Source organism: Ornithodoros turicata, chromosome 3 (assembly GCF_037126465.1).
Source record: "Ornithodoros turicata isolate Travis chromosome 3, ASM3712646v1, whole genome shotgun sequence".
Classification (NCBI taxonomy): Eukaryota; Metazoa; Arthropoda; class Arachnida; order Ixodida; family Argasidae; genus Ornithodoros; species Ornithodoros turicata.
Window position 1 is genome coordinate 44,351,805 of NC_088203.1, and position 27,934 is coordinate 44,379,738.

Genomic DNA, 27,934 nt, shown 5'->3' on the forward strand with positions numbered 1-27,934 from the left:
CCCGTGGTGCCATCCCCGGCTGCCGTACCCTCTCGCCGGCCCTGACGGTTGGCAGTGCGGGCCATGGAACATGTGCTCTAGATCTTGGAGTTGGAGTTAGGAAAGAAGATCTTAGTCAGATCTTGGAGATTACCGCAGTTTATATACACCGATTTTATATAATTAATGGGCGTATGCAAAACGGGCCGCTCTGTGTCAGTATCAAGGAGGATTACTGAAAAGAAAGCATTTTTATAACGCCATCTGTTTACGAACTGTTGAGCCGGGAGTCCTTCACGAAACACCAAGTATAGATGGTACAGTCTACCATAGGGTTCAAGAACGGGACCTCATTCTTCGTGTTGAAGAATGCGCATTTTGCTCGTCGTGGCGGCGCCTTGACGTTAGCTCAACTATACGTGCATGTCGCACTCTGCACATGTCGTGCACTGCGCATGTGATAAAGAATAGCGGGTATGGAATGCGCGCATGTTCACTGCTCACTAGTCGGCGTCATGGGAGTAAGTTCAAGAATAACTGTTATGAATCGCACCACGGACAGCTGCGGTGTCGTGTGCTAAGGTAGAATTCGGGGGAAATATTACGAACGCTGTGCGCTTTGATGAAACTCATCCCCTTTGGCGCAGTGTGTAGAGAGTAGGTCCACTATTGATCACAGACCAGATGAAACTGTCACGTGATTGATTGATTTGTTTCATTTCTAGTACATGCAGTAACCACGCACCTTCACCAACGCATTGTGTTTGAAACACTTGTGCTTTGCGACTCAACGTATGCGAACACTGTACGAGCCGGCCGTCTAAAGGATCTGGAGTATTATGTTTCTCTGTTCTTCAACTCTGTGAGTATTATTTTAAAACATTATCTTCTTCGGAACATTTCTGCATAATAGTAAGGAACATTCATCAATTGGAAGGAACCGTTACGTCCAACTTCCTTTAAACATAATTACGACATATAATAGTGTTCTCGCGATGTGAAGACGCGAATGAATTGTTATTATTCATTTCAAGAATCCCTGTTCTACGCATTTCAAAACATTCTCTCCCCCCCCTCATAAGTATAAAATCAACATTAAACGCATTGTGATGGCTTAATATTCTGCTGAACACAGTTTCATTGAACACAGTGGCAATTGGCCAGTTGCTACCGCAACACAATCGCGCTGTGAGCCACAAGCCACGACCGGCACAATTGGTTATTGGTTATTTTGCCGCGCCAAATGGTAAAGGGACTGTCGCATGCAGCGGAATACAAACCGAAACTTTGGTGTGCGTGTATCAGGCCGTCGATAATATTGATAACGGCGACAACGTCATACTTCGCGCGCAATTTAAGCAAACGTGCAGTAAGAGTAGACGACGGTATAGCGGAAATCTCTCACCCAAAAACCATCAAAACGTTACACTAAATCCTTACGAAGGAACCAATCACAACACGCGGAAAAGAATCGCTTCGCTTCGAGGTTTCCGCTGCCAATATTTTGCCCGGCACTTGTGGAATCTCGTTCTAAATTATAATGGAAGATCGACGGGAAGATTTGAACGCTATTTGCTGGCTTTGCTAATACTTCATAATAGGAAGCGCAAAGTTAAACGTGCGCAGCGACACGAACGCACACACGTTCAACGTCAAAACGCCAGCGCGGCGCTCGTCTTTTGTGGTTGTCTCTGTGTATTTATTTTAGGGCTTCCATTTAAAACTCAACACCGACAGGACTAGCACCCAGTTATAACCATTGGTAAAGTAACCCTATGTAAACTGGTCACACATAGTGTACTTGCTTCGCTCCCGGAATGTGCCCGCTTTTCACGGATGGCGACTTCGTTCATATAACACGGATTATGAAAAACAGGTATGTATACTTTCTTCTTCAACGAAAATTATCTTTAACTGCACGTTAAACAGTGCGCATTATTATAGTGTGAAGTCCGTTATGTCTGCACGAAGCAGGACTCTGATGGCCTGCTGTAAATTCGTTTTGCAGGTGCGCAAAACCCACAACATCAGCATCCTTAGTCTCCTAAGACTGCGAATTACCCCAACCGAAATGGAGTCCGCATGTTCCTATGTTTTGAAGGGCATACTTGGCTAATGTACACGACAAGAAAGCAGCAGGGTGCAAGTTCCAATTTTGGTGCCAGCGCCGTTTTCTTGAGTTCTTGGTTGTTTGATATTTAGCTAAGGTGGACAAAACCCCTTCACTCTCTATTGGCATTAGGTTTGAACTATTGGAAAACTGATGCATGCTGACATGACATGAATGGCAAAGGAGAAGTATCCATAATCGGTACGTATAGGGGGAACGTGTAACGTTTGAGTTGATGTGCTTCTTGTATGGACAATTGGTTGCAGAGGTGTTAGTGTTATGGAGTCTATTGCAACTAGGTTATTTATAATTTTATATGCTAATTGAAGTGATCTGAACGCAATATATTTCTCCATAGTTAATATTTGAAGAGTATCATAGGCGAATGCTATGGGATGATGTCTGTTAAAGGGACTCTGACCAGAAACTGTGGGAGCTCTTTCGTACTTGTAGTCGATAAAGCACCCAACAAGGACTCTCCATGCGAAAATTCACGCATTAAAACCCCACGGTTTCTCTAAACTCGAATTTTAAACATTCGACTTCATCCGAGTGCAGCACGCCTAGCGTCAAACCGAGAAAACATACGTTTATATAGAATATCCACCCCGGCCCACCATCAAGATGACGTCAACACGGGGGCCACTCGCAACACCCACAATTGGCTCAAACGCGTCACGTGGTCACGCAATATCTGTCAATTTCCTTCGTGAAATGGCATTTCTACGTTAATATGTTTTTGTTACAGAGCCTCAAGAAGAAAAATATACCCTGCATTTATCACCTGCAACAGTTTCTACGATTTTCTTTTCAATCTGTACACGGCGTTCGATATATGCTTCCGTATCCGGTCAGCTGTAATGGATGCCGTATGCCGAGCTTGCTAACTGCGAACTTGTGTGACTCCCGGTTCATCCTCTTTGTTCGGGTCATTGGGTTGGTGTTGGAGTTGGTCACCATATTCTGAACGTTTCACCTATCGTTGCGGTGTACTGTTCTTGATCTGCTGCGAAGCGACGAACCGCAACGGCAGTCACTCGCCTCAGCGAACTTCTGTCTGCTGCATCTCAAAGGAGCATGGGGACCTGATGATACCTTCAACTAAAAAAACCAAATGTGCTCTCGTGTGGTCCTGACGGAAAAGTAGTATCAACAAGGTTAGCACATTTATTTTTCAGTTCCAAGTCTACGTACTGAAAACCATGCAGGTGCAGTCGATCATTCTCGTAGCTGTTGTGTAACGCGTATGCTTTCTTACATATCCCACAGAACCCTCCACTTTTTCGACCAAGTTATCGTTGTGAGATCCTTCTGATGGCTTCTTACTAGGCCATGCCGCTCCGAAGCATTGAGATGACGAAGCGTCGTGGTAGCTGCACCTCTGCCTTCGAAAGATGAATCAGTCATTCCACACTGTGCTTACTGGCTTTGTATAGAGTCTGGCAAATCCGACAGACTTGGACTGCCTTTTTCAAGAAAGTTTGAAATGTAAGTATGTGTATATTGGTTTCACATATCCACCACATATTGAGCGTGTGTATGATTGTACTTTATATGCTACAGCGTATCAGCGTACATTATTATTCAACACGTAGTGTGGCAAACTCGACATCAGTCACACAAAGCCAACAATTGCCTTTTCTTCAATTGCTTATTTTTATCATATCATGTTTTTGTCTATATCTCAATTTACCAAGCAACAAAGTATATTATTTTAGTATAATCATCTGATATTTAACAAGTCACAGTTTTACCATGGTTTTGGCACACTATAGCCCGAGTTACTTATGCGTCATTAAATTGAATCATCGTCATCTTCAACTGCCATTATTCAATTGAAGTGCCAGGTGGATATAATGATATGGCAAGATATTTTTTTTGCTGTCATCCTGGAATTGCTAATTTCAGAAGAGTAGTCACCGTGAAGTTTGTTTTCGTTTTCAGAAACATTAAGAGGACTAAAACCAAACACTTTTTCTTTCAGAGCATCCCTTATGCACCTGCATTTCAATTCCAATCTGTATTACAAGAATGACAGACCACTCAACAGAGATGAACATCTGAAAGTGAAAGAGCTGGAATGAAGATACGTTAATCTGTGTCAAAGGTTCTTAGTATGTGTGCGAGTCGAGGACATAGGTCTCAAGCTTATTCCTGTCTCCAGAAGAGGTGACTTCCTTCTATCTATTAACCAGCTCCACTTTTTAGGGTTCCCTGTAAACTAATGGAGCACATCATGTACTACCACGTTGTCAACCAAGTTGACTCTGTCAATTTCTTTTTTAAAAATTCCAGCATGCCTTTAGAAAAGGGTATTCATGCAAAACTAACGTAGTGGAATTCGTTCACAGCATTTCAAACTGTCTTGATTTCTGGGTCCATGTAGATGTAGTATTCTTTTTATTTTGTAAGGGCTTTTGACACTGTGCTCTACGCTCGCGTGTTGGCCAAAGTAGCCTAATTAAAATTTGATCCTGCTACCTGGGTATGCAGTTTCTCAACTAACCGTAACTGTGGCGACAACTCGTGAGGAGAACCTATCATATCGCCACCATGCAGCATTTGTTATATTACAATCGCTTCACATTTTAATCTAGTCAAAAGCAAGGCCTTTTGGTGATCGGTCTTGTATAATTACGTGCCCCTCCGTTATGTAACACCACACTGGGTTCTTCAACCTATGAGAGAGAAATAAATATATTGCCAAGTAAATTGTCTACAAGGCTCGTTATTCCATTTCGCCACACTACCACAAGCAATTGTTAGAGTAGTGGCACAGGGTATGAAGCTCGCCACTAATCATCATTCAAACAAAGTTCATAATGTAAAATGCTTTACTCAGAACACTGGCTTAACACAACAATTAAGAATAAAGAGAGTAAACGTTTCATTGCCTATCCAGGTGGCATCATCCCTCCAACAGAGAACAATCAAAAACAACATCAAAGGAGTCAAATCGGTGGTCCGCATTCCTTTCATCCAATGTATTTCATACGCTATTTGGAGGGCACTGTGCCCATCAGGCATTTTGACTGTGCATATCAAGTTGAGTGCATAGAATGTGATACAACCTACATTGGCGAGATAGACAAAAGACGTGGGACAAGACTAAAAGAGCCAGGGCTACTAATGCTTAGCTTAACTAAACAGGACCGAATCAGTTTACCACTGCTGTCCTAAGGGACATATATTTTGATGGTGCAGTAACCTTTGCTCATGACTAGCGATGGGACCCTAGAAAGTTCTTAGAATCCTGCTTTATCAGGCGTGATGCTTCAGCCTGTAATACCTGTACATACCGTGGCCCCCTATCGGATGTGTAAGATTCCCTCTTAGATAGGCTGATGTGCTCATCTTTGGCCTCTGTTGTACTGATGATGCCACCCGGATAGGCGACAAAACGTTTACGCTCTGTTTTTATTCGTTGTGTTGAGCGGTGTTTGCAGTAAAGGACGCTACATTATGAGGTTGTCACCCGGCTTCTGGAATATATTTTCAAATAAAGTTGTTGTTTTACAAAGCTCAATACATTGCAGAAATCATTCTTGTTGCCTGTTGTTTTGGGGGTGCCATTCTTGCAGTCACATGAAGCACTGAAGGGCCAATTTAAAAAGTAAAGGCAGTCTGATTTATGTTCTTGCCGACATGGCACAGCGTATGTACGAGGTAGCTCCATTTCAGAAGCCTGAGAACACTCAAAGCAATTAGTGTGCTAGCATCAGATATGGTGCACAGCATTACATATTTGCTTTTGCTAGGGCAACTAAGAAGGGTGGATAGAAAGGCAGTTACAAACCTGTTTCCACAAAAGACACTCAGATTCATTAGCAATTTCCTCCAAGAAAGCCAAGGCTTTTTCTAGATTACTAGAACATGGGTACCTGGTTATAAATAACTAGAATTCATCTACCAGAAGTCAGTGTTTCACACACCCTGCTTTCCATCAACACTATTAAAAGGTGTGACCCCCAAACCTGCACAAAATTCCTGGAGAGTCTTTACTGGACACTGTTGCTGTCCCTCTCACCAGGTGCTCTCTATGAACCCGATTCACAGTTCTGGATGCACTGCCTGAGCTAACTTCAGCATGCTTTCCCAACACGAATGGTAACTGCTATGAGGAGTGTTGTACTTACTGAAAGCAACATGAAATGCTGTACCTTGACAGGAAACGTTGATATCCTTCTTAAGACCGTAGAGAGATGTTCCTTGCTCCCTTTCTTCCAAATCTTACTATCAGACGCAAGCCCACTTGCCACCAAGCCAATGAGATGTGCCTCACAGTCAGTGCAATCAAGGGAATCTATCACTGAGGCTCAGAAAAGCTGTTTTCCATCGGGATCTGATCCAGCACTGAGCCGTGAGTAGCCCCGTGAAAGTACCAGGGTTTCTTCGAATTTTAGATGTGCCAGCATTTGTTTTCCTCCCCTCCTTCTTTTTATGTAGTAACTGATTACTTTAGCCTTGTACTGCTTTGGAGATTGAAGATGCGGAGATGATATAAGAGGTGGAACTAGGCTTTATGCAAAATGAGGCAAAGTGTGACTATGTACAAATCTTCTGAGAATGTCTATGTATCATTCACACAAAGAGAGGATACGTGTTACATCTTTTTCCAGTTTTGATATTTATTTATTTATGAATATATCTCAAAGGCCATTGCAGGCATTACATGAGGGGGGACATCAACATGGGTCACTTAACAAATTACAAGGAACATACATGAAGTTACAAGGAACATACATATTTGGAAGACAAGACTCTATTTTTTGTTCGTTCATCAGTCTTGCTCAAGAAATTGTTCACTGTAGCAATGGTACACAATGTCACGAAAGGAGTGCTCATCTATCATTCCGCAAGACTCATTAAAAAGGACTAGTGTTGTGTTTCAACGCAACATGTTGAACTCATGAACCATGCATCATCCTGAGAGCTATAGATCATCCTAAATACAGATGCTGAATTATTTTAAATGTGATAGACGAGCTGTGCGAAGAGGGACCCCCAGTTAGGATCTTGGGTACTTGAAGCCTGTGGCATTTTCTGTGGGAAAGGCTTGTCAGACCCTCTTCACTGCACAGGCTGGGATGACCATGATCTTGTTTTTTCCAAGCTTGTGCCATACTCACCTTGCAAACTGGCGATACGCAGTGTATCTGCATCGTCTACACAGATTTACATAAAATATAGTTTAGGCAAATAGGTAACCGGTTACAGTACAGTGTGTGTGCATTGTCATTTCTACATGTACCTGAGAGTAACTGCAGTTTACCTGCCCACACCTTGTACATTACTACACATGCTGTGTTCTTTTAGAACCCAAAATTGTTTTACTTTTCACTGAATCGACAATCAAGAACACTCAATATCGCTAAAAACCTACGCTAAAACCTTATGCACAGGGCAATACATAAAAACGTGACTCAGGACACAGCACACTGACAATTACAAAATTGCCTATATTGGTTTTCTCCAGTTCAGAGTCATGTACTGTATAGCCTTTTTATGTGCTGCGCCCTGTACTGGAGTTTTTAACGACTCTATTGCAGGACCAAACCAGTTTTGGGCGCCCAAATTTTAACATCGTTCGACAAGGACACATGTGACTTACTTGTGAATACAGTCGCTCATAGGTTCGCGTGCCCACGGAGTTCAATATGCGACCTTCAGGACAGTCATATTGAAGAGTAGAAGTTGGAAATCTTTGTGGGTTGTAATGCACTCATACTGCAGTCATTCGGCAGTGTTTTCGAGCTCCTTGCAGCACAAGCATTCGATCTCCTTCGGCATTATGACACACCAGCCACACCGGCACCATGAACAGCAAGTGCGCATTAGATATCAGAACACGAAATTTCTGCGAACGTTTACATGTTCGATCACAGTGTGCGCTAAAAAGCTCATCGCTTACCTGAAGACAGGCGACTCATGCTGTTTGCTTCATCTGTAACTGATGTTCGTAGAGCTCTAACTTCGTCTCGCATTCGCGGCATCGGCGACGTTTCGAAAACCTACCGAGCTGTTCAGCACGCAGAATTTTCTTCTCGATGTCTCGATCGCAGAAAGGTCAGAAAGAAGTTCCGGGCTCGAAGTCTCCGCATTTCTACCTTCGACGTCCATATTGAAGATCGCTTTCCGGACGGATGCCGGCGCCCGGCCCGCCCGGCGCTCTCACAAACTCACTAACAACAGAACTTCCGGTCTGGGCGCCCAATGAAACGTGGCCCTCGTGACTTCGTCACGCACACGGAAATTGGCGGATGTCCACTGCAAAGAGGCTAGATTTCGGCCCCGATTGCGCGAGTTGAGGGGGAAAAGCGAAGCCGGTTTTCAGCTCCCTGTTTGGCAAACTTTGCCTCCGCGCACAGCCAAAATATTTCGCGTGTGGCTTGGAGGCATATTATACCTTCGTAATAGATGCAAACGAAATATTTGTCGAACTTCTGGTCAGAGTCCCTTTAAGAAACAGTATGATTCACAAGGCATTATCTACGATGGTTTCGACAGGCCGTATAGATGTTTTGTATGTTGGTCCATAAATTGTTATGCCGTATGATATGTGAGAGTGTACAAATGAGTTATAGATCATTAGTAACGTCTTAGTGTTAAATATGTATCTCAAACGATATAGAATGGGGATGTATGCCCCCGTCTTCTGACAGGTAGAGTTAATATGCCTTTTCCATGAGAGGTCTTGTTCAAATATGATGCCGAGAAATTTGGAATCGTTAACTTTCTGTAGTGCTTTGTTGAATATCTTCAGATTGAATGTTGTGTGTAGTGGTTTGTTTTTTTGGTTTAAAAATAACGTAATTGGATTATTTTAGGTTAGTGACTAGTCGACTGGTCGAAATCCAGTGTGATAATTTTTGGAGAGCTGTGTTACCTAGTTCATATAAGTGGGTTATATCTTTGCTTGTCAAGAACAGGTTGATGTCATCTGCGTAGAGGATGGCTTTACATCCAAGAAAGTTAGGTAGATCATTGATGTAAACTAGGAAGAGGAATGGACCTAAAATGGATCCCTGTATTGTATGCAGCATCTACACAATGAGGATTTCGGAAAATCTTCAGGTTTGTGAAAGTGTGCAGGAATGATTTTGTTATTCTTCGATGGTACAGGCATGTAAACAACAAAACAGAAATGCCAGTTTAATTGCTGTAGCTTCTTTCATTGTTGTTGAAAATGCGGGTAAGAACAGACAGACACAGAGCTTAACCGAATGCAGTTTATGGGTTTTAGCTAGGTTCTTGCAGTGCTACATTTTACATTTTCTCTTCTTTGTTGTGTCATTCCTTTGACCCTACCTTGTTCTGGTTTGTACATTGTTTGTACATTGCGTCATGTCGTGTGCAAGACATGCTAATTTTCTAATGCTGTGGTCCCCCTTCAAATCCACATACGCGGTGGAGGGAGGCAAAGGGGAGCCGGTGTCCTTTTTATTGAGTAGGGGCTCTTTGACAACCTGGTCCGCCCCGGGTGGGCCGTGTCCTTGAATGCACGGCCTATAAAATGGTCGTTGGGACACTACCCTTTGTGGTGCTGTTCCCTGGAAGATTTTTTAAAAAATTTTTTTCTGACATGGTGCAATATAATGTACATGGTTTCATTTTCGTTGACAGTATTGAAACACGCACTACTAAGGAAGAGTGTGTTGTGACAAGAAGATTAGCACTCGTCATGAATGTATGTAATACCCAGTTACTCAAGCAAATCCACAAAGGCCTTGAGTTGGCATATTAAAACACACACATCTTTCCTCTCCGTCGTCACTTTACTTTGGTATGGTTGTAGAAAACCCAGCGACAGAGGAAGACGCAACACAAGACAACCGTTTTGCGAATTCCCTTGTCTCGTGGTTTTCCGTGGTGTATAACCAGCTAGCCTACGTTTTGATGTGTTCTACGTTACCTTAGTAAGAGACGGCCATACGGATTCATGCTCAAAAATTGTCAGCCGTTCCATCATGTGTGGAGATCATAGAAATGAATTCTTATTCCATTATGTTTATTTATGCAGAAATGATATATTTTCAGTGTAGTCTGTTATGTTATCTTTCTGTGATTGCCGATGTTTCCCGTACTAGTGTTTCTCAAGTTTATTAGTGAGATCGTTGTGTTACATGTTACAATAAAACAGCTTTCATTGGTGCAGCTGTCTTGTTACATTTCGCGTGAGTGTAACGCTGACACGCTTTGACTTAATGTTCTGATCCCAGGCCCGAATGGCATGATTGAGTGAGTTTGGAGGGCAGTTTGGGGAGGTGGGTTTGTGCATAAACATGACTCTCGTGTTGTGTCTCTTGACTACAGTTCCTTTCTTGAAGTGCAGGACAGGCAGGAGGCTTGGACAGTTCGATAAAAACAAAAAAAAGTATATAAAGGACCATGGAAAACAGAGAGCATATCTGCTGCATTCTGACTACTTTGAATCAGGGCCCGGAAGCGTTATTTTTCGGGGTTCGGTTCAAGTTCCAGTTCATGGTTATCGGTTCTGTTCGGGTTCAGCGCAACCAAAATAACGGTTTAAACCGATATTAATCGGTTCGAACCGGTTTACGTGTGCTGTGCTAATCAGTGTACCACATGTGAGAGGTAATATCAGGTTCCGGCGATGGCTTGGTCCTTCTTGGAAATGCTGGGAAAAAAAGTCATGTGAAATGGCGTAGAGCATAATATTGAACTCCATTGCAAAAGGCCATCACCGATTTCTAAAGAAAACAAAAAAGAAAGCGGTCACGTGGTAGGTAGGAGTATCCCAAAGTCCTATGCGCAGGCCGGAACGCTACTTCCCGTTGAAAAGAGGGCGAGAGGCCGCTCCTGTGTTTCCTTCCTCCATGCTGTGGTCCACACGCCAACCTTTTTCCCGTGGTCGCTAGAGGTTTGCGTTGCTTTCGGGTTGCCACTGTGGACTATTAAAATTTACGTCGCCTTGACACTGCGACTCTGAATGAAAGGAAGCAGAACACAAAAAGCAGATCACAAAATTTAAGTAGAAGAACTGCGTGCATCACGAACCAGCGGGTCTGGACTACGCAATGTTCGGATCCTGAAGCCAGGCCCAATCACTGAGGCGGATACATGTCGATGACGCTTCTTGCTAGCAGGACGTCTTCATTGTCCGACCCTCTATTCTATTTCTTATACCATATGCGGGAGGAACGAATGCCTGCGACGGGTCGGACCGCCCCCACTCCTCCTTTCTTGCTTCTCGGAACGCCGTGATGATGCTCGACGGAATTTCCAGCAGGCGCGTTGAGTGATTTTTCTCTTTGAGAACACGGATGAAATCAGCAAGTGTTCGAATAGCTGCAGCAGCTGTACACCGCAGGTTGTGTAAGCTTGTCATATGTTTCAGAGAACCGCCAACACCATCGCGTGCATTTTTGCGTGACCACTAGCAGAATACAACCATCTCACTAGCAGCCTGTTCTTCGTCATCTCGTATAGCTGATATATATTCTTGAAGTGCGCAGCTGCACCGTCTGAGATATAGATAGCGTGAACACAGAAATGCTGTTTTCGCTTCCGGTTTCGAACCCTGCTTTGAATGAGCGAGAGTGCTCTATGAAGTAGGAACACTTCATTTGAAAACGTTTTTAGTGAGTAGAAAAGTCCAGTAGTGGCAATTCCACTGCTAGTTACAATGACTGTACAAAAACATCACTCGACGAAATAGCTTTGTCTTTGGCGGTCGAATCGCGTGCACCGTAAAAGCCCAACCGCATAAGACGATTTCTCGACGGGAAGCCGGCGAATTTTCTCACGGGCACCACAACTCGGCGGCGAAACGGCGGGAAAAACCGCATGCACAGATTTCCACCACGGCGGACGGTGGCGTGGGCGTTTCGTTAGTCTGTGTTAAGTATTGACTTTAGAACAACTGATAAATATATTGCTACACATAGAAAAGTTGCAGTGGCGCACAGAAGTAGTTACTGCAGTCGGGGCATATTCGCAAAGCCAACGCTACAAAAGTGCCCCAGACAGCAGCCGGCGGGCGACGGCATGCTCCCGAGGAGGAGGAGGGAGGAGGAGTGTCGTTGGGAGGAACCCGAGAGGTCTGCCTGCCTGATTAGGCGGCATGTTTCTCGGGAAGGGAAAGGTGGTGGAGAGGAGGGGAGGAAAGGGTGAAGTGGAAGACCGAGCGGAATCCGCTCGGGGGGAGGATAGCTGAGTCCATGGGCCGACTTCAGGGGAACTGCGCCGGCATACGCCTATTACACATCTGAGGGAAACCCAGGAAAAACCCCAGACGGCACAGCCGGCCCGCGGATTCGAACCGCGGACCTCCCAGTCTCCAAGCGCACGCGTTACCGCTGCGCCACCGGAGCTGGTCGGCATGCTCCCCACATTGGTCATACGGGCATCCGAAATGCTCGCCGCGTCGGCACGTCGAGCGGCCGCCTGACGTCATTTCCGTTTGCGGAGCTATTGGCTGGTCCCAGCGGTTGGTTCCGCCTTTCGCCGGATATTTCTGCCAACCGCTGTCGCTGGCAAATCGGTAAAGTTCTCATTGTTCGCGTCGGTGCGGCGGAACCATGGAGGTAAGAAACTAATAGCGTCCTCGATAAACTTGCTCCGGAATTGCCCCGAAACTACAGTGGTGCGTGGCGCTCTACACTGGCGGTGCCCTGGGCGGAGGCATTATCGAACATGAAACTGCACTGCACTGGTGGATCTGATGGATACTAGCATGCGCCACCTAGAGATCTGTGCTCGTTGTGGCTAGTAGGCTGCGTGACCCGTAGCGAGAGGCACCTGGCGAGCGGCACCGATCGAATCCCATCGAATGCCATGCTGACGATGGCTGTCTGTTGCTACTTGCCCGGCTACACCTGGCTACTTGCCGCTTCCGCCTTCCTCCTGCTTCCTGCAATCGCGATGCTTCTTGGGATTGCACTCTGGCGCTCGGCCGATTTTCTCGGTGTGGGTTCGGGGCAACTCAGTGCTGCACTGAATGGGTGCATTCCTTTAATCGAGGACGTTCAGTGCGCACCAGTGCAGTTTATCGAGGATGGCAAGCCGCACCAGGTCGCACCGGTGCGCACCGGTGCAGTTTATCGAGGACGCTATAAGGAGAGGGCTAAAAGATCGGAAGGCCGTGGGACCCCTCTAGCGGTCGCTCCTGGCAATACCACGCCCATCTAGTTGCCCGGTCACGTGATCCCCACATGTTTCGGCGTTATGGCGGTCTGCGCGGAGGCTTTGAAGTTTAGCAAACTTCATCTTCAGCAAACGCCTTACCTTCAAGGAGTCCATTCGCACAATACTTTGAAGGTTATGGGTTGTTTCAACATTTGCCGCGTGATAAATCGCAGCAAAATAGCAAAACAGAAGAGAAGCCAGGCAATGTCACGATGACGATCTTCTAGCGATTTAGTGATCCATTGCTTCCACACTGAGATGATCTATCTTGTGTTTCAACGGGTGTGATAACTTCGAACTCCAAATATGTTATGAAAGCGGAAACAAGTTATTCGGCCGCAGCTCGTCTCTGTATTCAGGTAAGATACGCCGCGGACATGGAGGACGCCATGTTTTATGACGTCTTGCCGTGACGTTTATGGGTCACGTGTGTGGGCAACTAACCACAATGCCATGCGCGGGTCACAGCACGCTCGCTTGCATTGGGAGAGGCGCTTAGGGCATCTCCTTAGTTTCTTACCTCCATGGGCGGAACACCGGTGGCGGTGGCGGGTTTTCCGCGAAAAGATCCTCGTTTGCGGTTGACGCGTAAGGCTGAATGTATTCTGCACACGGGAATATGCGTGCGAAGAATAAAACAAGTTCTTTTTTTTTTTTTTTCATGTTAGCGTCGCCGTCATTATCACTTTATGAATTCTAGGTTTTTATGTTTCCAGGTCAATCAAAGGTTTAACAACATCCACGGTACCACAATAAGATTCCTCGTTGTCGAAATTGTGCAAATGGTAAGTTTACACGTAAGTCATGTAATACTATGGTCGAAGCAAATGCTTGTCCCATGCGCAGTGAGGATATTTTTATTAGGATCTAATTGTAGAAAAGAGATAAAGAAGAGATAGAGATTGATGTTTATTTTTAATTTTCGTGTTAGCACTGCGAATCAATTGTAGCTAAAGCGATAGATAGATTAGCTTGGTGGCATGTCGTTCTCAACACGTACTGAACGCGGCGTTGCAGACGACTCCGCACAGTAGTCCTCTGCATTCAGTTCTAGTTCACTTGGTTTTGGTATCGTCTGCAGTCGTTTGACCGGTTCGCCATCTGGCGGAAGGAGCCGAAACACAGTATAGCCGATTGGAAATGTTAGGCAGCGGCGGTTTTTTAGTTTTCACGATTTATCCTCACATAAACGTACCAAGTGGCAATATCGACATAAAATTTTGGGGCATAATACGTCCTCTAACATCTACTTTAGCTTTCTGACACTGTTTGAAAATACACTTAATTGAAAAAAATAGCCGAAGCTCCTCGGCTGCACGCATAGCATATGTTTCTAAGTGTTCAAACGTCGCCATGTCAGTACTGGACAGTGTTTCGGCCTTTTTGGGCCATCGTCAGCAGTACGCAACGTTTGAGCGGATGGCGCACACCCTGACTGGAGGAATCACGTACTACTTGACCTTCTGACGCCATCTGCTGAAACGCTGCCTGCCTGCGCACTGCTGACAGTGGCCCAATAAGGCCGAAACAGCTGTCCAGCACTGGCATGGCGACGTTTGATATACGATATATATACAGGGTGTTTCATCTAAGGTGAGAAAAAATTATAACTGACCACGTGCTTGCCAGAGGATTGTCGGACCTTCGACGTTTACCTTCTGGAAATTTTTGCAATCATTGATGGAAGGCTTTGGACAGTTTTTAATTGCGCTATTTTTTTTTTCGATTGTACTTCAAAAACGGCCACGCGAACCTCACTTTTTTTACAGAAATATGATGTCCTCCACGGATAACCGCAGACCCAACAAAAACTATGCACAGTGTCGCAACAGAAATAGTCGAAAAAAAAATGTAAAAATTAGGCTTTTTTAGACAAATTTTTAGGTAGAAATTTAGGCAAATTTTTCAACGTAATCGTTGGAAGTCCGACGAAAGAGGATTGGAAACGCAGCCCACACGGGCATCGTAGAAAAATACAATACAGGCATGGTTTATGACATCCGGCTTCCGCTGGGATCATGCTTCCCATCTCCAAATTTCAGGAACTGTCACTTTTTCTACTATCGCTTTGTGGGCTGGGTTTCCGACCTCCTTTCGTCGGACTGGCAGCGACTGCGCTCAAAAGTCGTCGCGCGTTATGCTCGGCTGCTCCGAAGAGCATGGTGTTCGGCTATTTTTTCCGATGGGGTACCTTCTGCATAACACTGCTAATTATAATGAATTTGAGTAAATCCGACGCGCTTCATGTTGGTGTGGTAAAAATGTGGCCTTTCCTTTGCAAATTTCCGAGTTGAATTCGCAAATATTTACATAATTCACATCAGGAGGTGGCAAAAAACCCCATAGCAAAAACAAATGCCGTTCACCGCATAATTTTACATGGCGTAGTTTTTTATTATAAATCGATGACACGTTTTTGGGACACCCTCTATAAGTTAGAAATAATAGTATAGATCAGAATAGTGGTGCTATACTAACGGATAACTTGGAGGTTCATGTCTGCAATGCCATACATTTGCAAGCTTAATGCATTTGCCATACCTTTGAGCATACATCATGTATTTCACAGGCATTATTGAATGCATTGATAGCACGAGTTATTTTAAACATGAAAAAGTCACGTTCTTCTAGAACTTGCGTTGGTGACCTATACATATCTTGATGTGTTTCATTGTATCAGAACTGTTTTCGTATTATTCGTATTACTTCTACCATTTTAGAACAGAAGCACTGAAGAGAGCGTCCTAGTGTTCCATAACGAAAAGGGAGTGAAATATGTGAACGCCACGGCAACCTTACCAGAACTACAGAAGCATGCGGCGAAACTGCCCAATTTTACCAAAGTTGATGCGGTAGTACTGCTAACTTCGTAAGTGCTTTCTTTACAGTAGCTATTTTATATTTCAAGTAGACCCGAAGGGCCCTAGCCGAACGGCATTACAAGGGGGACAGGGGCATGGCAGTACAGACATGACGGCCAAGGGAGCTGCTGGCTGAGGCACTGCACACAGAAGCAAATGCTAACAGCCGAAGAATCTGCACGTCGGACTAGTGATCGACTACGCTGTGCCTAGACGCTGTCAGACATGGCGGCGGACCAGTAACGGTTCAGGAAAAAAATTACATAAGATTCTGTCGGGTCGGCCCCAATATTACACTCAGTGGATGCGTTCTACCATAGACTTATGGGGATCTTGACTGACCAGATTCACTCCAGCCGAGTCATTTACAGAATTTATACAAAACGGAAACGTCGAAAAGAAGAAAGAACCGCTCGTTGGGTGATAAAGAAAAATGCCGTTCACCGGTTCCGAACGAAACAGGCTCTACAGGGAAAGGACGAAAGCCTAGCGCGCGGACGCTGCACGGCCTAGTGCCAGTGTGGGCGTTACCAGCAGTGATCTGCCGGTGGATGTACCTATCGATGAGATCATGTACGCCGACGCCTCCGATGAGTCGCCAGTCGCCTTCATCGTCGTCGACAATGCGTCTTCCGAAGACAAGTTTTCGGTGCTCCAGTTGTGGGAGGCGAGATGGGCGAGGAATAATACTCGCTCCAAGAAGGTGTTCAGCGACAACAAGTTCGGGTTGGAGTGGAGCGCCTGCGACCGCCTGTGGCTCGCAGGGGATCTCACGCAGGGGAGCAACAAGGACGTTGATGTTTTATCTTTACTGGGCTTGAAGAAGTTCGGGTTCTGCGTTACGTGTGAGCAGTCGTTGAATAGCTGCAAGCTACCGGCTCTGTGGAAAACCAACAGCATCGTGTAGCTGCCCGAGCCAAGTAGGTTACCACCGCTCGACCGCTCGAGAGGCTGAGAGAGAGTGAGACCGGCCAGAACACGACACCGATGAACATCGTCTGCCATTCATACTGAACTGTTTCTATTCACACGACGTATTAACGTTAAAAAAAAAAAAAAACTCATTGGCGTGTCGCAACACACATTACCCTATGTGCAGCCTGCTCTACCGAGGGCAACACTTCCCACCTACTCCTCCACTGTTGCCTGTTCGCCGCTCCCCGTGCCACTCTGATGGAGCGGCTAGCTGCCCTAGGGCTCAGGGAGGTCACGCTGGCAACGCTACTGGGCCCTCTGCAACGCCCCATTCAGTGGCGCGTCGGAAGGGAACTCGTACGCTTCCTTACCGACACAGGGCTCGCGCTGAGCCTGTGACTGCGCCTCTTCTTTCGCTCTTTCCGATTCGTCTTTATTTTTTCTTCTTTCTCTTTATTTTTCCTTTTCTCCCTTTTCCTTTTTCTAAGTGGGAATAGCAAGTCGGCTGCTGGAGCCAGGCTAACCTTTCCCCTCTTTCGTGTTTTTTTGTTTTTGTTTTGCAATAAACCTATATTCCCCCCCCACATTACCCTATCTTTTTTCTGGAACATGTTTCTTCGAGGGCCCCGATTGCGACAACATATTTGCCGAGAGCGACCGAAGGAAAACTTAAAACTTAGGATTTCGATTTAATTAAGGAGAGTACGCAAATGCGCCACTCACTGTTCAGCTCTTGGCCGATATCCTGAGAATGTGTACCAAGAAGAAAGTTCCTCAACAACGTGAGCCGTTTCTGAATTATTGAGCTGAGGGATTTTCGAGAACACTTGGTAAATTTTTTACACATAAATTGGTTGAATAGTTGTCGTCTACTGGCGTTCGTAGATTTCGCCAATGTGCTCCCTAGCTCTCGCATCCTTACTCTACAAAACAGTAATATTTTTTAAATGGAATGTGGGCAAGCATTGCGTCTTGTCCCATCCTACATTTTGTAACACAAACAGTATGTCCACAGGACATTCACGATATCATCAGGGTGACATCTATAATATATATCCCTGGGACATCCGTAGGACATACTTGGCAAGACAGATTTTACATGCCCAAAAACTGACATCCATGGGATATCCATGCAACGTTTCTGATATCGGGAGTTTCGTGATGATTTCTGGACGTTCTTCAGAGATGTGTGGCTTACTGGACAAATGCGCTTCAAAATGCTGTAGATTACGGCGTTACTCAGCATTATCTGCGTAAGGCATACCTCATCCCAACACCCCCAACTATGCATGGTTAAGACTTGTTGTGTGTTTACGGCAGTGTATTTTATTTATTGATGGATGTCCAATTTGCGCAGTTACAAGACGTTCTACAAAGATCCGAATGTAACAGATACTGCAGGACGAAAGTTGGTCACAATAACCCCAGGTATGTTCATGGAGGATGTCTTTCATGCTCATTATTGTAGCAGGTAGATTATTTTTATGATGAGGACGTTGCACAAACATCATCCCTAAAACGTCTCCTTTCCAGAATGCACCCCCTGTGTGTGTGAAAAGTGAACGAACATGGTCGTGTACACTCTAAATCGAATTCCACTTAACGTGACTGATATATACTTCAAAAAATTGCAAAAATGTGCAGCATGCTCTACAAGGCATCGTGACGTCACGCAGTGCATATGGCACCGATACTAAACGGCACTAGCTGAACCGGAAATATATGGCACGTGAGTGCCACATATATTTCCAGTGCGCCGCGGCGCTGCTGCCACTATAGTGGCAGCAGGCCGCAGTTCTCCGTGCACAGCCAACTGCCGGCAGCTGTTGTGGTCCTGCTAAAATTAAGCAGAGGAATAGATAACTAGGCAATAGTTACTATGCCGTTGTAACGGTAGCTTGAGCCGTTAAGAATGTATCATGGATTGCACAAAAGAGCAATACGTGGTTCACTGCAAATGATATATTCTATTTGCTTTTTGCGACACATTCCGGAACACCCGCGGAAGGTGCTGAACACCCTCCCCAAAGTCGGCTATAGCTGCATATCCCATAGGTGCAATGTATTGCAGCACGTTTTTCTCTGGCATCTCAATGAACCTAGTGTTGCCAGAAAATGTCCACATCTGGATGAACGAAGGAGACCCCCTAAGACGTTTTGATAGCAAAATCGCGTGTCTAGAACCACAGAATTTTTTGCCCGACCAACTTAGCCTATTCGCGTTTCTTATACGGAGTAACGGTTTGTCGTACGTGTTTGCTTGCAAATATCTAGGAAACGCTATGCGCCCCCAAAAATGTCCATCATGGGACGTGAAGACGAAAGATTGTACTTCAAAGTGAGACAACGCCACCCAAAGCAGCATCAATGTTTTGCCCAGGGCATAGATGGTTTTCAATGAACGAACGAGGCCTCGAAACGAGTTTATGCCGGGTTACGCCGGGTTACACGGGTTTTTAACGCGGCTTTTGAATGCGGAGTTCTGCCAGTTTTTTTTCGTGCTTCACACACTGTGCTTATCCCCAAGAAGACTGACCCGACGGAGAGGCGTAAGGTTGGAAATTACCGCCCTATCACTCTGACGAATGTTGATTATAAAATCATCGCAAGGGTTCTTACGGAGCGCTTGCAGTGTGCCATCGCAGACATCGTGGGTGTCCATCAAGCGCACGGCATCAAAGGTCGCACAATATATTCACCAATGTTCACACGGCGCGCTCGATTGTAGAATGTTGCTTGCTATTAAGGATATGTGTGGGAATGTTGAGTATAGATCTCGAGAAGGCTTTTGATCAAGTAAGTCAGAGTTTTCTATTTCGAGTACTGACTCATGTAGGAATCGGTTCATCTATGTTTGAGTGGATCCAAATGTGCTATAAGGATGTTGATACCCGCTTTTTTGTCAACGGAGTTGCTTCAGATTCACTCCGAATTCGTTGCTCGGTGAGACAAGGCTGCCCTATGTCAGCACTCTTGTTTTCCTTGTACCTTGAACCCCTTTGCCGGCCCATCTTAGCAGACAGGGATTTGCGAGGTTTTATTTGAGGGCACTACAGCATTAAAGTTCTAGCCTATGCTGGTGATGTCGCCTTTTTCTGTGGTTCTATAGGCGAAGGGTAGCGCGTGTTACCACATGTTCGCCAGTTGTGCTCGGCTTCTGGCGCGCGTGTCCGCTAGTCAAAAAGCTCGGGTTCTTGGTTTGGAATGCCACAGAGCTTCCCTACCCAGTTCGCGGGTTTGTCCTGGTCTAGGTCCCCTTCTGTCTACCTTGGCGTTCCTCTGGACCTGGTTCGATGGTCAACGAGTTTCTGGATATCGCGTGTCGCTAGGCTGCGGCAGTGCGTCAGAACGCGGAATCCGCTGGAACTGTCGGTCCACGCTCGGGCTTTTGTCTGCAATGCGAGGTTGGCTTCGCGCATTGCATATCTCCTGCAAGTGTTGCCTTGTGGGAGGACACCCATCAACAAGATTCACAGAGTTTTTGCTACCTTCGTTTGGATTTCACAGTACGAAAGGACACGGCGTGAGAATCTCTTTCATAGCTTCTCCAATGGGGTCTTCACTTGGTGCACCTTTTTGTCCGTCAGCTTGTGCGGCGAGTCTGTTTTCCCCGCGACTCATGACTGATGCGTTCGTGGGACACTGTATTTCTACCTTCTTAAAAGACGAGCTACCTGGGATAGTTGAATCCACAGTGTACGACACACCACTCTACATATGGGTATACTACAAGGAAGTTGTGACACTATACACTTCCTTGCCAGGCAGTTTTCGTATGAGTTCATCTTCCAGGCCTCGCGTCGGTCCCTCTATTGGGCTGTTGTTGACTTTCTCCACTCCTTTCTACCGGCAGCTTTTCGGCTCGGGTCCCGGGGAAGATGTGCTCGTGCTTGTCAGGAAGATGCCTGTAGAAGCTAAGGTGAAAGACTTTTTCTTCCACCTACACACCGGCACTCCACCTGTGCGCGCTTGGCTGCGAGAATGATGTTTCTTCGTGGCTTTCAATAACTACAACTGTAGGCTCTGCCCAGAGGAGGAGACCATCGAGCATGCCTTCCTGTCTTGCAGGGATGCTTTCTTCTTCTTGGACGTGTTCCAGCGTGCCTTCAAGAAGAACAGCTACCTGAGTGCGCGGGCTATTCGGTACCTCCCGATCCGTCCAGGCGGCGAGCTCCCGTGGGACGTACTTATTTGGTTAGGTGTATACTCGTTGTGGATATCTCGTCATGTTAGAGCCCGCAATGATCCTCCAGTCGGTTCCTGGCCTTTCTTCAGGAGGTACGTGCACGTCACTGTGTTGGTTTCTCCTCTCCCGAACAGCTAGTGCGGAGGACCCTATCTGGCTCAAAGTACTTGAGCTTGTGCTGTCAAGCCCCGCGGAGTATTAATTGACTGACCCTGGTCTTCAAATCACACCCACACTTTTGTACATACTTCATCTCAAGCATGTATTCTTGTGTCATCCCTCTGAATCACATACCGCGTCTTGCATTGTAAATAACGTCTACGTCTTGAACTGTAACAGTGTGAAATAAACCGTTCTAGAAAAAAAAAAAGAAAAAGAAAAAGATTTGAGCTAGCGTCGCCGGTAACGCTTCGGCATTCATCGAAAAATGCCCGGGTTCGAATCTCCGTCCCTGCGTTTCGTTCCTTCCAATTACATTTTTATTTTACTCAATTTCCTCCTTGCTACGTATTTTATGCATTTCGCACCGGTTGCTGTTTGTACATTTCAATTTTTCTTTTTGCCGCGCGTTCAGTGCAGTCAAAAGCCGCGCGTTCAGTGCTAGGATCGGTACTTGAAGACTAGCGCTGTAGAGATACCGTTGCGTGGATGCATGGTACTAATATGAGTACGTTGTTATTCCTACGTGGTGAGCGTCGTGATCTGGGAACCATTCCAGCAGTCCGCTGTCCTCCTCGCAGTCCTCCGCAAATGATAAATTTCTTCGGGCGAAAACAATCATCGGGCCCGGGACAACGTTGTCGTCAGTCTGTGCAGGAAAGAAAGAACACGAAATTACTTTGTAATCGGAACTTAGAACGCGCATGCATTAGCTCAGAAGGCCTGTGATGCGCATTCTCAAAATAAGGTATATAGTCATGTGTCCAGATTAAAAGCACTGCTGAGCATTTTTAAGCTAACTGAATTTGCATTACGCATTTTCCAAATTAAATGCACTGCTACATAAATTGGACTTTTAATTTGCCCACTGGAGATATGAGCTTAAATGGGCTACCTCTCGGTCGACGATGCGCGTCAATATCATAACAACGTATGTAGCATTTTCTATAGAAGAGCTCACGTTCCTTTTTATGAAAGAAATAGCAAGTCGGTCTTTGCCTAACTAACCTTTCCTTGCTTTTTTTTCCTCAATAAGCATATCCCCCCCCCCCCCAAAAGTATCATTCTCATCTCGGCAACCATTTTTTCTATTTGACGATTAAACCGCAGTTCTACCTCAATTCCCATCTCAAACGAAGAAATTGCAGGAATACTGATATAATACCAGTGACAATCATGATAAGGCACTATGCAAGCAAACGAAGTTGTATTTTTAGCAAACTCACAATGTCTGTTTACGGAAAATAAGGTAGTCAGGAAGAAACTTCAAATCACATAAAATTCTGCGTTTAATTTTACATTTACGATTCGTATATATAATGCCGGCCCTCAACGCTGTCCACATTCCACATTGGTTTCCGTGGCTTCCTACATCACATGTGACGACTACATCAACAACAACAACTAAATCATGACTATGGCCTGGGGTGATTCACCGCTTGAGAGCAGTACCCTACCCCATTACACGAGAAGCATGAGATGTGAAATATGAAAATGAAGTTATGTGCAAGTCCAACTCGAACTCCCGTCGTCTGGTTGCGCAACGCTATACGTCGCACAAAAGGAAGAAGCACATGAAAGAAGCGCCAATGGTCCTTGAGATGCAGGGGTGGACCCTACAGCGTCTGGAGCAAGCCGGTAGCCAAGAGGAACTCCAAGAACATCAGAAGTCCTCGACGGTGTTGGACATGGCTCTGACATGGGCCAAGAATTGCAGCCAGGTTGAACGTCTGCCGGCTAGCACCACTCAGCTGAGCACAGAGTTGCCGCCTCTCCGTTTCGTAGAGCTTACATTCTATTAGGACGTGCTCAATGTTCGCTTCAACGCCACATTTGGAGCATAGGCAGCTGTCACAGTATCCGATTCGGCACTTGAATTGGGGAGTGAAGGCAACGTTGAGACGAAGCCTGTGCAGGAGGGACGTGAAATAGCGTGGTAAACGGTCAGGAACTGAGAAGGACATAGTGGGATCCACAGAATACATGAGAGACCTGTCAGTGATGTCCCGACTCCACTGCTGGCGAGCTAGTGGCTGAATGAGCTCATTCAGAAGTGATCTCCTGTCTCCTCTTGATAACACCGTTGGTACAACAGCCGGAGACTGTTGGGCAGCCGTTGCCGCTCTGTCGGCTTGTTCGTTTCCGCTCAAACCACAGTGACCCGGGACCCACTGCAGGGATAGACGACTACATCAGCATGTCATCATGTAGCAGCTTTCGAAGGAAAGACCTGAGTTAACCTGGTCTTATTCATTCTCGCGCAGGACAATTTTCCAGATAATAAAGGAAGGACAGCAGGAAGTGCATGAACTAATGCGTAATCACACAGCAGATATGACAACTGGTGATGAGCCTCCAGTTTGGTTCCTGACGGACTCTTTCATAGACTCGGAGAACAAGGAGCAGTCAACACAAGGACGAAGACACAAGAGGACATACAAACAGAGGCTCCTTGTGTCGACTGCTCCTTGTTCTCCTAGTCATGTACCAACAAGCCCATCAAGCTACTCGAGCCTTTCATAGACTACGTGTTCATTATTATTATAAATATAAATAATATACGTGTACTGTAAACAAAGGTCTACAATACCAGTGCATCATCGTAAAGTGTATTTGCCCACGGTTTGCTGGCACGTGCTGCAATTCGTGTGTCAAATTTCCCCACCTCCAACATCATGTCAGGTTACGCATCCTGGAGAGCTGCTCCAAGGGCATTATGTGCCCACCTTCTTTCAGCTGTAGTTCCCAAATTGACCGGGTCATTTCTACTGCAGTTGCACAAAGTACAGTTTCAGTTCGTGAATAACAGGGTCGTTGTGTTCTGCGCATCAGCCAAATATGCATTGTACAGTGCTGAGAAGTGCTTACTCCAGAAGGCGTATAAGGTTGCCTTTCAGGGCGGTAGTCAAAGCTTTCGTCTGTTTCGCATCCAAGGGTTCTCCGTGAAGTAACGGCGTCGAACAAGCAGGGAACCTTGGCAAGCCGTACTCCCAATTAGGTCGGGGAACGCACTATGGTAAAATAAAGGAAGACAGTAATCCACTGATGTGAGGCGGAATATAGTAAGCAATGTTTATCTGGGAACAAGAAACTTTTTATATGACAAAATGCGCTCAAGGTGAGGCATGTAACAATTACACTTTTCCCTCTCTCTCTGTGCACCAGGCGGCTCATGCATTCTTAGCATCGATGATTTGATTTACTTTAGCTAGGACAAACGTGGTTGCACATGTACTCAAATACAGAGAAGATGTCCATTATCTCGGTACCACCATGCTGACACACAGAAAGGGGAAGCATTAGTCCTTGACTGCATGATACCGATAAATTTTCGTATTCTATTCTAGTCATTTGTTCAGTCACCAAAGCGAATTAAATGCTGTGTACTCTCAGAAGTGAAATATGCTATGCCATTTATGCGATGGCGTGAATACACTTTGGGATGCACAAACTGAAGCAACTGATGCTTGTAAGTTAGTGCAGGCCATGGAGAGAGAAAGCCCTCATGCTTTAGAATGATTGAGTGGGAAGACTCGTAGGCAACAAAGCAGTTCATCTTGGGATTGCACCCCTCTTCACGCTCGTGAAGCAGTGTGGACTCAAAGAACAAATCTGCATCTGCAGGAACAATTCGCTGAATCTTTACAAAGCAAATGGGGTCTTGTAGCTTCGCAAACACCATTACAACACCCGGTTTCAACACAACCTCATCAACAGTAGCAGAGGCAATTAGCCATTTCACCCAAATACTCAGGATCGAGACCAGCATGCACAAACCCAGAATGTAGAGTTGTCACAGAAAGTGATTTTGATGGGCACTGCACCGTTTCGGAAGAAAGGTTGGGGACGTTGACTGCTTTCCAGAGAGCGTATAGGACGATTTCACTCGCAACAGCTCAGCTACAGAGAGGGGATTACTCTCGAAGTTAGAAAAGTTTGTTGACTTCGGTACTGCATTCTTTCCCTCAAAGTGCATTACCCACTGGCGTCTTCCACCCCCGGTTGCTTGAGTTGTTCAATCATGTGTACTAACATGTGTAGCTTCGGGAAATACACTCGTGCTAAAAAATTAAGGGTAATTGTGAAACATAGGAAAATGTCAGATCATGATCAATAAATTCTCGTGAGAAGTGCACCACATCCCATTCCTGAATGACTAAGGGCCACGTGTTGCCAGAGCAGTGTGATTGTGGTGTCAGGAGGACAAGATAAGATCGTGTGGTACATAGTGGCATGTCAAAGGAGAACTGAGAGATGCAGAAGGGAGTTCGCCTTGCGTTCAGCGAGTTAACAGTGCTGTTTCTTTGAAATGGACATTCTGTGAACTCATATTGATGACGTAATGCGGGGCAGAGTCATGGGCAGACTTGAAGCTCGCCAAACCCAGATGGCGGTGTCACAGGAGCTGCACATCCCTTAAAGGTCATTTCTAGACTGTGGCAGTAGTTCCAACATGCTGGAATTGTGTCCTGGCGTTTCAGTTCAGGACGTCTGCGGACTACGTACGACTCCGCGCAAGACCATTTTTGTCACTGAATCTCACTGCGCAGAAAGCGCACAGCACGAGAATTAGCCAAATGTATTTCAGCTCCTACAGGGACTACAATTTCTAGGCATACTGTATACGGACGACTTAGTGAGCACTGCCTTTATGCCCGCAAGCCTGCATGATGTGCTCCGTTAACCCCGGCCCATCGTAAAGCCCGGGCAGCATGGTGCAGAGAAAACATTCATTGGACAACTGAACAATAGGCACGTGTCCTGTTCACTGACGATCGGCGATGGCGATCGTTGACGGATGCAGGTTGCAGAGTTACGGATGCAGAGTGATACACGAAGTGTATTCGTCTCAAGAGCTCCTGGGACCCTCTTTGACACCTCCAACATCCTTGAGCACTATAGCTTTGGTGGAGGTGGAGTTCTAGTGTGGGGAGGGATAATGTCGGGCTCACGCACTTCTCTCTGTATGCCTGAACGAGGAACTCTGAACGGTCAGAGATACCGCGACATCAGACTTCAATAGTATGTCCGACTATTCAGGGTGCCATGGGACCTGAGTTGCTGTTTATGAATGACAACGGACATTCTTATCGAGCAGCTCTTGTGGAGGGGTGCCTAGAAAGTGGGGGTATCACCCGCTTACAATGGCCAGCTCGCTCTCCGGACATAAACCCCATTGAGCATGCATGAGACGCTCTCGGAAGACGCATTGCACAGCGTCATCCGCCCCCTAGAACAATCCTGGACCTCGAACAGCTTTGGCGCAAGCATATTGAATATACAACATACATACAACACACAACCATACAGCATATTGAAACATCTTCTATCGTAAAACAAACATGTTTGCGGGATGCCCATGGATATGTTTTCTCCATGCAGCTGCTGATTGTATATCTTTCCACTATGGCAAATCCGTCCTTATCTTTTTTTTTTCTGGAACACCGTATATCACCATAAATCGCATATTTAACACGTCAGTTCAAATTCCTGTAGTGGAACAGTCTTAACTGCCATGACCCTTAATTTCTGAGCATGAGTGTAGTTGCTTTCGCCATAGCACTCAGAGAACGTCCTATTGTGGGCAGCAGTCAGCTGCTCAAGCTCCAGTCAAGAAATGCAATCAGATGTGAGGAGGGGTGACAGAAGCATCTGCGTTATTTTTGCAAACAGTATCAAGCAAGTAATGCAGAGGTCATCAGCCTGCAAGTACCTTTCTAGTATAAGTGGTAGGTGCAATACTAAAACCCAAGCTGCACCAGCAAATGTAACAATGCACAGATCAGGCTCATAAGTTCTGGGGTAGTCGCTTGTTTGTACTACATTGCAGAAACAGAAGGTACTGATTGCATAATTCAGTCCCGTTCGCATGAGCCGGTGTTCTTCGTGTATTGCATGGCTGAGAAAAAGGGTCACTTCTTTTGAGATTATTCCTTCAGGCGATATGTGCATAGGGTCAACAAAAAGGCCCTTTCTAGAGCGAGAAGTGCTGCAAGGATGTGAAAATAGATTTGCTGTTTGCACCGAATTCGGATGACAGTTGTGGAGATCCATTGTGGCGCTGGTGGTGGTGGTTGTTTTTGTGGACATCTCGCAGAGAAATCGTTCACATTGTTTTGGTTTACTTCACTGAGCTTCGGTCGCAACGGATTGCTTCAGCCTGTCTTTATCTCACGCACCCATAAGCTTCTTACATCACGTACCGCGGTTTTGGATAGTTAAGTCTGCGCTATTGCACGTATCTGATTTGAATGTTGACCTTGATGTTGGCGAAAAAATAATACGCAAATATTGAATTCGTCACACGGCAAATTCGGCTACTCCGATTAACAGACGCCACCCCAAAGCAAAAAATGGAAAAGAAAGACACGCCACCTTTGCGATAGCTATCGGACCAAGGACAAGTCACCGGTTAAGGTGGCGCACAATGAATCACACGGTCCTAATAGACTGAGTTCAACGCACAGCTCGGAATAAATGTCAGAAGCGGTGATAAGGCGGCATCCCTCTTGTCAGGTAGTCAAGGGCCCATCACTTTTACAAAGTCGGGAGCAGATTTCATGGTAGCTTTGGATG

General features: G+C 45.7%; 1 long non-coding RNA gene across 1 annotated transcript; it reads left to right on the top strand.

The window, feature by feature from the left end:
* Positions 1–759: 759 nt before the first annotated feature.
* Positions 760–18,442, top strand: LOC135386967 (uncharacterized). Its single transcript, XR_010420744.1, has 4 exons — positions 760–841; positions 13,954–14,022; positions 15,958–16,106; positions 18,371–18,442. It is a non-coding gene; the product is annotated as an uncharacterized LOC135386967 (long non-coding RNA).
* The last annotated feature ends 9,492 nt before the right edge of the window (positions 18,443–27,934 follow it).